Below are 15,017 nucleotides of genomic sequence, written 5' to 3'. Positions count from 1 at the left end.
GATTGCAACCGGTACCACGCCATTTCAAAGAGTGCCATAACTGTAACCCTAATGGACTAAGGGTTCGCGGAATTGATCGCGCAACTCTTGGGTTCACGGGGTGGGGACTTAAAAAGGGCCCTTTTACAGCAAGAGACGAGATGGATAGTAACACTGGACACGGCGTCCCCACGGGGCTTGAATGAAAAAAAAAAAGCTATACCTCCTGAGGAAGCCGGTCGCACGGCGAAATGCATCGAGGTGTCCTTGCCGTTTGTGTTGGGGACTTGGGACTATATCCATTTGCCACAATGACCTCAGGTATTTTTCATTCTCTGATATGATTCCAGCTTGAATTATACATACACTGGGCTTCCTTTGTTCATGTATGTATGACTTATGTCAAACTATTATATGGGTTTCTAACCTTTTGAAAGCTATCCAGGTTATGATGTGATTTGATCTTTCTGATCATTTCTTGTTATTCAGCTTTGTTAATACCATTGGTCTTATTATTTCTTGCAATGGAGTACAATATGATTTAATATTTGTATAGTGTCTTGCTTTCAGGGTTAAAACTAATGCTTATGGCTATTCATATATTTACATATGTACACCCTGGATACTTAAGTCCTATGCGTTAATTGTAATTTATATATAGTCCTAAATCCTCTGTTTGTTATTGCAGACCAGAATTGGACCAGAAGGGAATGAAAGTAACAAAAAAAAACACTAAATCAAAACCATCAATTGTCTAACAGAAATGCTTTTCACTATAATCACTGTTGGTCTTCCCATACTTGTAAAAACCACTTTTCCACCCCAAACCAGCCTTGTCAGTAATGAAATCTTTATCTCTCTATCTATTGTACCCCACCATCTCACATTCTCTGCACAGCTATTCACAAACCTGCAAGCTTTCCACCCCAGAAACACACAACCTCCCCACACACTCTCCTACTTACACCTGCTGACCCTCTCCCTGCTATTCCTTAGTTCTGGTGACATATCTCCCAATCCTGGACCACCCCACCAAATCCCTACTGTCAGCTCTTTCCACACAACCAGCATCAGGGCAAGAAACCCTCCAAATCTTAAACCTATCTTTCTCGCTCCTGCCACTCCCCCTGTCCTCTCTGGTGCACTATGGAACGCTCATTCCATACGCAATAAACTTGACTACATCCACGACCTCTTCATCTCTAATGAATTTTCATTTCTCGGTATCACAGGAACATGGCTAACACCCTCAGACACTACCTCCCCTGCTTTCCTCTCCTATGGAGATGTGCAATTCTCGCACACTGGACGCCCCAACAATAAACCTGGTGGAGGCGCAGGCATACTCCCGTCTGACAATTGCTCCTTCGCCCCAATCCAACAGATACCTGCTCTCACCCTCCCTTGTTTTGAAGTGCACTCTGTTCGCATCTACTTACCATCCAACTGGCCGTCATATATCGACTGCCAGGACCTACCGCTGCCTTTATCAACCACTTCACCACCTGGATAACACACTTCCTATCCACAGACACCCCCACCATCATCATGGGTGATTTCAACATCCCCCATTAATACGCACCACCGCTCCGTTTCCAGTCTCCTGTCACTCACTTCCTCTTTTGGTCTATCACAATGGTCCTCCTCTGCCACCCACGTAAAAGGGCATATGTTGGACCTCATATTCACCCGCCTCTGCTCTCTATGCAGCCTCTCTAACTCTCCGTCCATGATCTCCAATCACAACCTGCTGACATTTTCTGATCTCTCCTAATAGACCTCCCAAACCCCTAAACCAACTTGCCCTCACATGAAACTTTATTGTCTTGACATTCGGTATGCTCTCATACTCTTTTCTAATACTCACTGACATATCTTTACTCCAGGACGCAGATATCACTACTTCCTTCTATAATACCACCATTACTTCAGCCCTTGACTCTGTGGCCCCCTTCAGAAACATTAGAGCCCGACCGATCAATAGGCAACCCTGGCAAACCAACTCAACTAAAAAATTGAGACGTGCCTCACAGGTTTTAGAACACTTCTGGAAGAAAAGCCGCTACCAGGAAGACATCCTCAGGTATAAAGAAGCAGTTCTCACATTCAGGAAAGCACTCACCTCTGCAAAGCAAGTCTACTTCATATATCTGCCCTAACAGCTATTCACTACTTTCAACTCCCTTCTCCATCCTCCTGTGCTCCCTCCATCATCACTTATCTCAGCTGACAATCCATCGAATCCTTCTTCAACCCTGCAACTACAAAGATGCTAGCCCATGCCCTCATAACCTCCAGCTTAGATTACTGTAACACCCTTCTCCATGGCCTCCCAGCGAATACTTTTGTCCCCCTCCAGTCCACCTTAAACTGTGCTGCTCGCTTAATACACCTCTCCCCCGTACTTCATCAGCCACTCCCCTCTGCCAATCTATTCACTGGCTACCTATTGTCCAGCGAATAGAGTTCAAGTTGCTAATACTGACATACAAAGCCATCCACAACCTGTCCCCTCCATATACCTCGGACCTAATCTCCCACTACCTAACCACACATAACCTCCGATCCTCCAAAGACCTCCTACTCTGCTCAGTTCTTATCCACTCTTCACACAACCATCTCCAAGATTTCTCCTGTGCATCCCCCTGTACTCTGGAACTCATTACCAAAACACATAAGACTGACCCTCACAAACATAAGTTTCAAGAAGGCCCTGAAGACTCACCAATTCAGGAAGGCCTATAACTCTCCAATAACACTACTGCCACCACATCACTGAGTGAACATCCTCTCTCCTCACCTTCTGTCTCTATCCCTATTCCCTCATAGATTGTAAGCCCTTGTGGACAGGGCCCTCTATCCCACTGTGCCAGTCCGTCACTGTATTATATTTGTTTTGTATATTTGGTGTACCATATATAAATCCTCAAATGTAAAGCACCATGGAATTAATGGTGCTATATAAATAAGCAGTTATAATAATAATAATAATAATAATAATAATAATGATAGTATTTCTTATTGCAAATAGAAGTTCTTGTGTTAACTCAGAAAAAAAAAGTACCGTATTTTTCGGACTATAAGACGGACCAAATTGGGGGGAAAAGAAGGGTGCGTCTTATAGTCCGAATGTGACCGCAATACAGACCCAGCAGGAAGCCAGCAGCGGCAGGAGCGGTGCTGCTATTCCGGGAGGGGGGGGGGGGTACCATAGCGATGTCGCAGGCCCCGACATCCGCCTTTCTATTACAGCGGATGCCGGGTCTGTATTGGCGGCCCCTTCCCCCCAAAGTGTAAACCAGCCCCATACCTGTAAAGTTAAGACTAATAAGATAGTTTAAAAAGAAAAAAGTTTTAAAAATATATAATAAAAAAATGAAATAAAGTTCTAAATCACCTCCTTTCCCTAGAATAGATATAAAAGTAGAAGATCATATGTCAAACATATACACATTAGGTATCCCTGTGTCCGAAAATGCCCGGTCTACTAATAGTTTTCCTGTATGGTGAACGTCAAAATCAAAAGTGCCAAACCGCTGGGTTTTTTTTCTCACCGTTTTGCCTCTGATTTAAATAAAAGGTGATCTAAGCAATAGACATTCCCCAAAATGGTATAACTAAAAAGTACATCTAGCCCCGCAAAAAAACGCTCTATGCATCCCCGTACAGCTGCAGGGACACCTGTCAATGTGGCCTTGCAGTTGTTGCAAAACTACAACTCACATATATTAAATATTTTACCATTTTTTGCTTCAATTTTTTTTTCCCTATTTCCTCCTCTAAAACCTAGGTGCGTCTTCTAGTCCAGTGCGTTTTATAGTCCGAAAAATATGGTAATATGTTTTGTCCTCATCCTCTGTGAAAACACCTGGTAATTCCCCTTTCTTTAGGAATTCTTCAACTATTGACAGGACATAAGTATCACTATCATCTAATTCAGGTTCTAACATTATTTTTTCTTTTTTTAGCAGCTGGTTGTGGTTCAGAAGAGGAAAAACACCGGGAGAATGAAGATAGGGAGGAGTGAATTTCATGAAAAATGTCATAATTGACAGTGCAACTTTTTACTAGAAGGCAAAATATTTTTGCTATAAATAGCACACTTTCTTAAGAGTTCTTTGTCAGATTTTGGAGGAACATGCTTAAGATTCTTTATCTTTATTTTTAATAAAAATACATATAATACATAAGTCTGGGAGACTTTTTAAACTTGTAGGAAAATTCCTATACACATGCATTAACCGGAAAGGGAGGAGAACCCTGTAGTTTTTAAATTTCTTTCCCTTTAGTGCAATTCCAGACCCAAAGTATGACATCAGCATGTGTCCCTGCATGGAACACCATGAGGTAGCTTCCGAAAAAACACATCACCTCTGCTTTATCCCGGATGGTGCATGAGGAGGCAGCAACTGGACTCTAAGTGAGAGTGGACCATATAAGTGGAGACAGCTGTATTATCCCCATATTGGCATGTAAAATTAAAAACTTTCACTACAAATATACATGCAGCACATTTTGTTGGCTCTCTAATGGGGACACCAGAAAGGAAAAACAAAAACAAAAAAAAAACCTGAAGTGGGGAGTAGCTATTTAACCACCCATGAGCTGGTGGTACGTAAGGCTCACTGCCCACTCTTGACGTCTCATCTCCAGGCATGGTTACATAGACACATGGAAGCTCCTACCACGAAATGCATCCTTGTTCACAAATATAAAAAGTTACAGATGTTAGAATATAGTGAAAAATTTATAAATAAATATAAATTTTCCAAAGATTTAGATTTTTGTTAAGAGGTTAAAATGTTAATAAAACCATGAAAATTTGGTATCCCTGGAATAGGACAAAACAAAATACAGATGACATGTTATTTTGGCTGAATCTTGTAAGAAAGTTGCACAAATGCACTTTTTCCTTCAAATCCCCCCCCTGGTATACTGATTGCAATACTGAACGGCCGAAGGCAGCTGCCTCTGAACTGCGCCAATCTAGCCTGTAATATTTGCCAAAGGTGAGATGTGAGCTCCAAGTCGCAGCTGAACAAATTTGGTCCAAGGAGACAGAGTGCCGTTCTCTGTACAGGTCGTGGCAACCGCTCTAGTGGAGTGAGCACGAACAAACTCAGGAGGAGATAACCCTTGAGAGTGAAAGGAAAGAAAAACGACTTCTTTGATCCACCTGGATAGAGTTAGATGCTTTGGCACCCTTACACCTACCAGAGAAATTAACCAACAAATTTTCAGATTTTCTGAAAGATTTAGTTCGTTCCAGGTAGATCCTTAGGCATTTCACGAAGTCTAATGTGTGTAGTCTTTCTTCCTCCTGTGATGAAGGAAAAGGGTAGAAGGTTGGTAGACAGATAACATGGTTAATATTCTGCCCTGAAGGGACTTTAGGTACAAAGCCTCAGAGGTACCTTAACTGTACCCTGTCAGAAAAGAATAATAAATAAGGCTCAGAGGCCGCCAAGGCCTGGAGCTCTCCAACTCTTTTAGCTGAAGTCACAGCCAGAAGGAAAGATACCTTCTATGACAAGAACCTAAACTCTACTTCATCCAGTGGTCTAAATGGAGTACCACACAAACCATGTAACACCGTAGCGAAATCCCATTGTGGGACTGGAGCTTGAATGGAAGGCCGGAGTCTAGCAGCCCCTTTAAGAAATTGACCAGAGGATCTTGAGACAATCTCATACCCAATACGGCAGACAGAGCAGATATATTTACCTTTAATGTCGCAGGTGGAAGTCCCTTCTCCAGGTCACTCAGCAAAAATTCCAGTATCAATTCTACAGAAGAGCTGGACCGATGCTTGTCAGTACACCATTGTTAGTAGACCTTACTGATACTTACATAGCTCCTATTAGTGGAGTCTGCTCTTGAACAGGCCAGTGTTGTTTGGACGGCCTGGGATAGTCCTCTATGTCCGTATAAGGTGTGGTCAACCTCCAGGCTGTCAGGTTGAACCTCTCCAGGTCCTGGCAGAGCCGATTGTTTTGGGTTACCAGGTTGAGAAGAAGTGGAAGCCTCCAGTTATTCCCTCGACTCATCTGCATGAGGTGGGTAAACCATGCCCTCTTTGGCCAGATCACAATCACCGATACCTGGTCTTGTTTGATCTTAGTCAATACCTTCGTCACCATAGGAAGTGGAGGGAAGATGTACGCCAGCCTAAAAAGGTATTGATTGGGCATCTACTGCCAAGGAATTGTCCTCCTGATATAGGGAGCAAAACCTCTTCACCTTGGCATTGCACTGGGTGGCCATCATATCCACCTCGGGGAGACCCCACATCCGAGTCAGTTGAAGAAAGATGTCCTGGCTGGGGGACGATTCGCCGGATATTGTTAGGCCTCTGCTTAGCTGGTCTGCCAATATATTCAGGTGTCCCTTTATGTGCACCGCTTTGAGGTGGCTTAGATTCACTTCTGCCCAAGCAAAAATTAGGTCTGTTAAGAGGAGGAGATCTCGTGCCTCCCTGCTTTTTCAGATAAAGGAATGCAGTGACGTCTGTCCTGACCTATACTGCGGAGTAGGTGGGTGAAGTGCAGCAGGGCCCGGTAGATTGTGCATAACGCACGCCAGTTTGATGACTGGGATCTCTCCAGTTGATTCCATGTCCCTTTCACCAGGGTCTCCCCCAGATGCGCTCCCCACCCATGGAGAAAAGCATCCGTAGTCAACAGGGTCCAGTCGTGCTGGACCATGGACATCCCGTTCTTGGGTTGAGACCACCATAGGAGTGATCGACGGGTGCTGATTGACAGCTGGATAGGCTTCTCCAGCCCCAAAGGGCTGCGACTCCAGACCTTGAGGATCTCGCACTGCAAGGGTGGCATATACCACACTGCTCTCAGAACTGCTTCTGCAGCTGCTGACATCAAATCCAGGACCTTCATAGCAGTTCTTACCTGAACTTTCCGCGTCACTGCCAGATGATGTACCGCCCGACAAATTTTCTCCTTCCGACTGGGAGGAAGAGATATCTCCATCTTGAGAGAATCCAGAATGAATCCTAAAAACTGGATCCGCATGGAAGGGAAAGCCACAGACTTTTGCCAATTTATTAATCCCAGACTTTCCAGGAAGGAGACCGTGGTCCTTAGGTGGGCAGCGAAAACCTCTGTTGACTGGGCCTTCAACAGCCAATCGTCTAGGTACGGTACGATAAATATACCCTGGAGCCGAAGAGGTGCAACGACCGGAGCCACGACCTTTGCGAAGGTGTGGGGAGACGAGGATATTCCGAACGGAAGAGCTGCGAACTGCAAATGGCGCAGAGTACCGTTCAGCATTACCACAATCCTCAAGAATCTTCTGTGAGGCGGGAATATCGGGACATGAAGATAGGCGTCCCTTAAGACCAAGGTGACAACATTGTCGCCAGGCTGCAGAAAAGGTAGAATGGATTTTATAGTTTCCATCCGGAAACGGATCTTGAGGACATACCAATTGAGAGATCTTAAATCGACCACCATTCTCCAGCCTCCTGAAGTCTTTGGGACCAAAAACACTGGAGAATAGACACCGGACAGTAGCTCTTCTCAAGGCACCGGCTCCAGAGCGCCTTTGTCCAGATATTCCTGAGCGGCTTTCTTTAGGAGAGTCTGCATGTGGCCAGACAGGACATGGGTTTTCACAAAGGTGTTAGGCGGAGGAGAAATTAATCTTATTCTGTAGCCCGATTTGATGAGCTGAAGCACCCAGGTGTCCTGAATGTAATAGACCCATGCGGACGTAAAGAGAGAAAGGCGAGATAACGGCCCGAGCCTCTGCCCTGGCCTCTGGGAAGAGAATGTTCTGGAAGATGGAGTTCTCTTGCAGCATTGGGGCCTGCCCCCAGTGCTGTGAGAACTCATTTGCATACAGACAAAAAACAAACAAACTTCTGAATGACAGGATCCCGTTAAAGCAAAGAAGGATTATGAATGATAATCTGTTTTCCCTTAGCCCAAACAGCAGCACAACTGGGGTATTCCTGCCCCTATGAGCTGTTAGGACAGGTGGAATTTTTAATTACCTAACAGTTTTGACCCCTATAAGAGGCCGGAAGACCTGCTCCTCCCTTGTGTTAGTATCAAGTATAGTATATAAAGAGCAATTACAAAGTGGTACACACACATAAAGAATCTGTACAACAGTACCTCCTAGGGAGGGAGCCTTGTGCTGCTGTTTGGGCTAAGGGAAAACAGATTATCACTCATAATCCTTCTTTCCCCCTACGCCCAACAGCAGCACAACTGGGGATTTAGCAAGTATTGTTTCCCCTAGGGCGGGTCATCCTGGCAGGCTGATGCCAAGACGGAGTGCCCAAATGCTGTATCAGATCCATCAGATCCACCTCGGGGAGACCCCACCTCCTGGTTAGGTAGTGGAAGATGTCCTGATCCAAGGACCATTCGCCTGCGGTCGGGCGGCCTCTGCTGAGTTGATCCGCTAGGATGTTCAGGCGGCCCTGGATGTGTACCGCGGCCAGCTGGGAGAGGTTCCGTTCTGCCCAAGAGAAGATCCGGTTTGTGACTTGCAGGAGTGAGGGGGACCTGGTTCCTCCCTGTTTGTTGATATAATGGACTGCCGTCAGGTTGTCCGACCTTACCTTGACCGCCATTCTCTGAAGAACCGCTGCAAATGACAGAAGGGCTCGATGAACTGCGGTAAACTCGCGCCAGTTGGATGAGTGCGTCCTCTCCCGCTGATTCCACGTACCTTGTACCGGGGTCTCCCCCAGATGAGCTCCCCAGCCTGTGAGGGAGGCATCTGTAGTCAACAGAGTCCAGGCGGGCTGGACCGAGGACTTCCCATCGCGCAAATGGGTCCACCAGGGCAGTTTGCCGGGTGCTGATGGTTAACTGGATAGGCTTCTGTAATCCTGTAGGACTGTGGCTCCAGACTCTCAAGATCTCGTTCTGTAGTGGGCGCATGTGCCATAAAGCCCAAGGAACTGCTTCTATGATGGCGGACATCAATCCTAGGACCTTCATGGCCGTCCTGATGGTGACCCTCCGTGTAGTGAATAAGTGATGTACCGCCCGAGCAATCTTCCTTTTGCGAGAGGAGGGTAGAGAGATCGTCATGTTGAGAGAGTCTAGAATCCCAGGAACTGAACTTGAGTTGATGGCACCACCACTGACTTCTGCCAGTTTAAAAGCCACCCCAGCTTGTTTAGTAGAGCTATGACGGTTTGCACCTGCGTGGTAAGAACCTCCTTTGAATGAGCCTTGAGAAGCCAGTCGTCCAGATACCAGACTATGAATATGCCTTGAAGGCGCAGGGCGGCAGCAACCGGAGCTATGACCTTTGTGAAGGTGTGGGGGGGCGGAGGATATGCCGAATGGGAGGGCTGCAAACTGGAAGTGCGCCTCTTTCCCTTCTATGTATATAGCAATCCTTAGGAACTTTCGGTGTGCCGGAAAGATGGGTACGTGGAGGTAGGCGTCCTTCAGGTCCAGAGTGACGAAGTGATCTCCCGGCTGTAAAAAAAGGCAGCACTGACCTGATGGTTTCCATGCGGAAGCGCACCTTGCGGAAGAAGTGATTCAGGTATCTGAGATCGATGATCATGCGCCACTCGCCTGATGATTTGGGGACCAAGAAGACTGGAGAATAGACGCCTGTGCCTTGATCTGCGCGGGGTACCACCTCCAGCGCGGCCTTGTCCACGTACTCTTGAATCGATTTCTCCAGATTAAGTTGTTTGGAGCCCTGAAGAGGGCGGGTCCTTACCATTTTCTCTGGTGGCTGGGAAATAAAATTGATTTTATAACCCTCCTGGATCGTCTGGATGACCCAGGGGTCCCGAACACTCTGGCGCCAGGCATCCACATTGTGGGAAAGACGACCGCCCACCACAGGTGGGGGGGGGGGAGGGGGAGGGGGAAGAGGTGGGGGGATTAGAAAGAGGGACGCTTACGCCCACGGGACGCGCCCCTACCTCTTCCTCTACCATACCGCCTCTGGCTCCTCTTCTGGGGGCTCCACGTCCACGAAAGGAGGAGCTCTGACCCTCCAAGGGCTGAGGCAGATTTTTCCCTTTGGAGTCGGCCAATCCCTCCATGATGCGGTCGAGCTCCTTCCCAAACAAGCGGCTGGGCTCAAAGGGGAGGCAGGACAGGCTGTTTTTGGAGGTTAGTTCGGCCCTCCAGGGCTTCAGCCACAAAGGTCGACTTGGCGGCTGTGGACAGGGCCATCGACTTGGCGGCTAGCTGGGTCTGGAAGTGAGTGGCCTCCGTTAAATGGTCCACCAACAAGGTGATGTCCTTCATCGCCGCCAGAAGGTCGTCCCAGTCCACTCCAGCGTCGATGTCCTTGGAGAGAGAGAAGAGTTCTGCCCGCAGACCAGAGACTACCTCATTGGCCACGATGCCAAGAGAGGCTTGGGCAGAGGAGGCAGAGTACACTCGCCTCAAAGAACTCTCCACTCTACGATCCATAGGATCCTTCAGGCTTGAGCCGTCTTCAGTAGGGAGGACCGTACGTCTAGACAACTTCGCCACAGTCACATCAACCTTCGGCGGGGGACCCCAAGATTTCAATTGCCCCTCAGAGATAGGAAATAGGGTCTTGAATCGTCTGGAAGGAGCGAAGGGCTTCTCCGGGCGTCTCCATTCTGCTTCCATCAGACGAAGCATCTCTGATGTGAGTCTGAAGGTGCGGTTCTTACGGCTAGAGGACTTCCCTGCCGTCCCAGATCCTGAGTGTCTTGAACACCCTCGACATTTTTTTCCATAGGAAAAATCTCCTTCTCGTCATCAGAATCAACCTCAGAAGACTCCACATCTCTGAGGCGCAGGTTTTCCAGGGGTGGGAGAGACATCCCACAGGGTTCCAAGTGCGGTTTCTTGGCAAGATGGGAGACGGACGTCTCTATCCTGTTCATAGAATCTTGAACAAACCCCTTGACCCAGGAAACCATTTCCCGCATGGGAGTAGCCTCAGAGGAGGGCGCTCTGCATCCCCGACAAAATCTGTATTGGGAGTCATCTGGGAGAGGAATCCTACAGGTGGCACACGCAAGATGCTTCCTCTTGGATGCCGCTTTTCTCCGAGGCGGATTAACAGAGGATGCCGAAGAAGACATTCTAAGAAGGGAAAATGAAAGAAAAAGACCGCACTAAACAAAATCTATCCCTCAATAAAACTCCTTGCCCACTCCCCCGGCCACCTCCACGAAACCTCAGTAATGCAGAAAGGAATGTTTCTTTTCCACAGGCACGAATCACTGCAAGGAGTTACTTGCAACCGGAGCGACAAGCAATGAATGATAGGTAGGTGAGGTTTTTAAAGGCCTACGGGGAGGGGCTTGATTGCAGGGACCGCCCCCGAAACGAGCAAGCCAAAAACTAGGGAAGGAGGGTTCCCCCCAGCGCTAGGCGACGACTAGGCTTCCTAGGGGAGAATGTAAGACACAAAGCAAAATCGGAACACAAAATAAACGTAAATATATCAGTTCCATTATGTATTCTACGCCCTATAAACACATGTCCTTACCGCAGAAAGCGCAAACACAAACCACAAAAAAGGGGTAAGTATGACATAATAAACACACTAATAATAAAAATCTCAAAAAATCTTTATTATAATAATTTAACACATACACAAAATAGGACGATGCAAAGAAAGCAAATGTACACATACACAAATGGGTATAATGGATGCCACAGCAAATAGTGGTCCCTGTGAATACTGCTAGTTTCCCTCATGAGCCATAATAAAGTACAAAATACACACTCTCGTATTATGTATTGAAATTCACATAGGTGAGTGTTACCATCATAAACAACTATATAGGACACAAATATAAATTCTGACTCCCAGTATTTTTATGTTCACCCCTAAGGATGAACAATAGATACTATAATATCAAAGACTACAGGTCCTATTAAGATTTATCTTACTTCCGCGCGTCGGGGTTTGGGTAGTGGGTGCCCGTCCCTGGTGATCTGCTGATTACCTTCCCCATGGGTGAGTGTCTATACAAATCTTCTTGTACTTGCAACATGTCTTTCTTCTAACATATGGTGGTTACTAGACCTCTGAGGGCAATGTATACGCCGCTCTTTGTATACAGGAAGTAAGATAAATCTTAATAGGACCTGTAGTCTTTGATATTATAGTATCTATTGTTCATCCTTAGGGGTGAACATAAAAATACTGGGAGTCAGAATTTATATTTGTGTCCTATATAGTTGTTTATGATGGTAACACTCACCTATGTGAATTTCAATACATAATACGAGAGTGTGTATTTTGTACTTTATTATGGCTCATGAGGGAAACTAGCAGTATTCACAGGGACCACTATTTGCTGTGGCATCCATTATACCCATTTGTGTATGTGTACATTTGCTTTCTTTGCATCGTCCTATTTTGTGTATGTGTTAAATTATTATAATAAAGATTTTTTGAGATTTTTATTATTAGTGTGTTTATTATGTGATACTTACCCCTTTTTTGTGGTTTGCGTTTGCGCTTCCTAGGGGAGAAGGCAAGCTCTCCTACAGCCCACAAAGGGTGCTTCTGCTCGTCTCTAGGGGAGGGGAAGCCGCCGCGCAACCTCGCGCTAGTGCGCATGGCGGAATCCCCAGCCGGTGAACCTGGGAACCCAAAGAAAGGGTCCCAGGTCCGAAGTTTCCCCCCCACTCCTACCAGGGAGCTCCGGCGCACAGACGGAGATGCAGGCGCACAGCTCGAGAACTCTCCCAGCGGGGAGAGAGCCGGCATCACTAAAAGAAAAAAAGGTCTTCCGCTGCAGGTAACAGACAGAAGGGGGGAGAGAGAGAACACACCCCTACAGGAGACCAGAACCCCTGCTCCCCCCTGTCCTGTCCCACAGGACAGAAAAAAACACAAGGGAGGAGCAGGTCTTCCGTCATCTTATAGGGGTCAAAGCTGTTAGGACAGGTGGAATTTTTAATTACCTAACAGCTCATAGGGGCAGGAATACTCCAGTTGTGCTGCTGTTGGGTGTAGGGAGAAAGGCCAAGTTAACAATGAGAATTTAGACTTTAGTATAAAAAAAGTGGATTGGCTTGTTACTGGGCCATGATATTCTACTATGTATACATACAGTATGTAGTCTTTCCGTACAGTGGCCCAAGAATAGGGACACATTCCAAACATATTTTCTAGGCAATAGTTAGTGTTACCCACTTGCAACTTTAATTTAACTGGTACACAGCCAAAAATTGTAATTAGTTAGAGCCTGGAGAGCACCTTGACAGTCACTTAAAAGGCAATCCATCTCTAAAATTCAGCCCAGCATGTTGTTTAAGGTCACTGAGGAGAAGTTCACACAGTTTTTTTTGGTCAGGATTTTGAGGCCATATCCACCTCAAAATCCTGACCAAAAAGGCCCCCCATTGATTTCAATGGGAGCCAGGCAGGTTTATTCCGGCTCCAGGAAAAAAGCAACATGCTCACTTTTCAGGCCAATTCACCTCTCGATTTGGCCTGAAGTCACTCCCTCCTCCCAACTAGGCCCATTCATTGGGCCTAATCCAGAGCGAAGCATGTGACAATGCCGCGGCACGGCATCCAGATGCAGCTATCCATATTTTGTTCTGGAACCTGAGGCGGCCTCTGCCTCTGGAATGTTTATGCCTGGATTGATGAGGAAAAGTCACCAGATGCTGCTTAACCCTTTCCCGACATCCGCCGTTCTAGTACGGCATGTCAGGTGTTTAACTTGTAAACGCTCCTGGCTGGTCTGCAGTCTGTTTCTTTTGCAGGCTGGTCTAGGGAACCTGCAAATTTTTTTTTGCAATGCATTAGCATTGCAGTAGTCATCAGACCCCCCTAGGGGGTCTAATAAATGCAAAAAAAATTAATGCTGATGAGCCCCACATATGCGTGAAGACTATTCAGGCACCATAAATGTTAAACTACCCCCCCCCCCCACCTGTTTTAAACTAGAACCCTTAAACAGATTGTGATAAACTTGCCAAAAGTGCACGGGGGGGGGGGGGGGGGGGGGGCATTCAGGGTCCGACTTCTTCATCCACACCTCCTCTTCCTGCGATGTCCTTTGGTCCCGTCTTCCTCTGGCACAAACTGACATTTGCTTAAAAAAAAAAGCCTGGGTGCATGCGCAGTAGAAGCAACATCCTGCTGCACATGCGCTCAGGCCTTTTTTTAAGTAAATGTTAGTTCGCGAGCGCCGGAGGAAGACAGGACCCGAAGACAGCGCAGGAAGAGGAGGCGTGGATGAACAAGACGAACACTGAATGCCCACCCCCCGTGCACGGTTGGTGAGTTTATCACATTCTAGTTTAGGGTTTTATTTTAAAACTGGGTAGTTTAGTATAACCTTTACGGTGCCTGAATAGCCTTTTTAAAGGCTATTCACGCATATGTGGGGCTCTATCAGCATGATTTTGCTGATAAAGGACATTTATTACTGCCCCAACTACTCCCATAGCACTGTAGATGCTGTTAGCATTCCATCCTACATTCAACTCCTCCCCCGGGACAATGATTTGCTCCACCCAATTGTTAGTTGATCACTACATTGCCCATGGAACAGCATCTACAGCACTATGGGAGAGGTTTAAAGTAGCTGGGGGCTTGAAACTCCCTTCAAGTATATTTTTGGCTTCTGGAGTTTGTCCCCAGCTACATGTTTGAGCAGAAAAATAAGAATATTTGTATTTAACTAGTCAGTACAATCTTAATGAGGGTTATGGCATTTTAAGTGTTCAAATGATGTGCACCATCACCAGAGCATTTTACCACTTCAGGTTATAAGCCATTACAGCAAAACTTTTGTGACATCCAATTGAGAGAACCATTTTACCCTGTTGCTTAGTACTCCTGGCACTGGTGTATCTGAAAGGCCAGTGGTCATGTGAGAATCCAAGAGGTACCAGATACTACTACATGTAGAGATGGCCTCATATGGAGGGTTTGTCTTACTGTAGGAGCATCATTTATGGAATTTTGCAGGTAAACATTCACAATAAGGCAAGTGGAAGTTGGTCAGAACCAGACAAGGCCTGGTAGCTGCACAGTATGTACACAAACCTTTAGACACTGACAAGTTGATG

The sequence above is a fragment of the Leptodactylus fuscus genome, chromosome 1, assembly GCF_031893055.1.
Source record: "Leptodactylus fuscus isolate aLepFus1 chromosome 1, aLepFus1.hap2, whole genome shotgun sequence".
Classification (NCBI taxonomy): Eukaryota; Metazoa; Chordata; class Amphibia; order Anura; family Leptodactylidae; genus Leptodactylus; species Leptodactylus fuscus.
Note: the sequence above shows the minus strand (reverse complement) of the source record.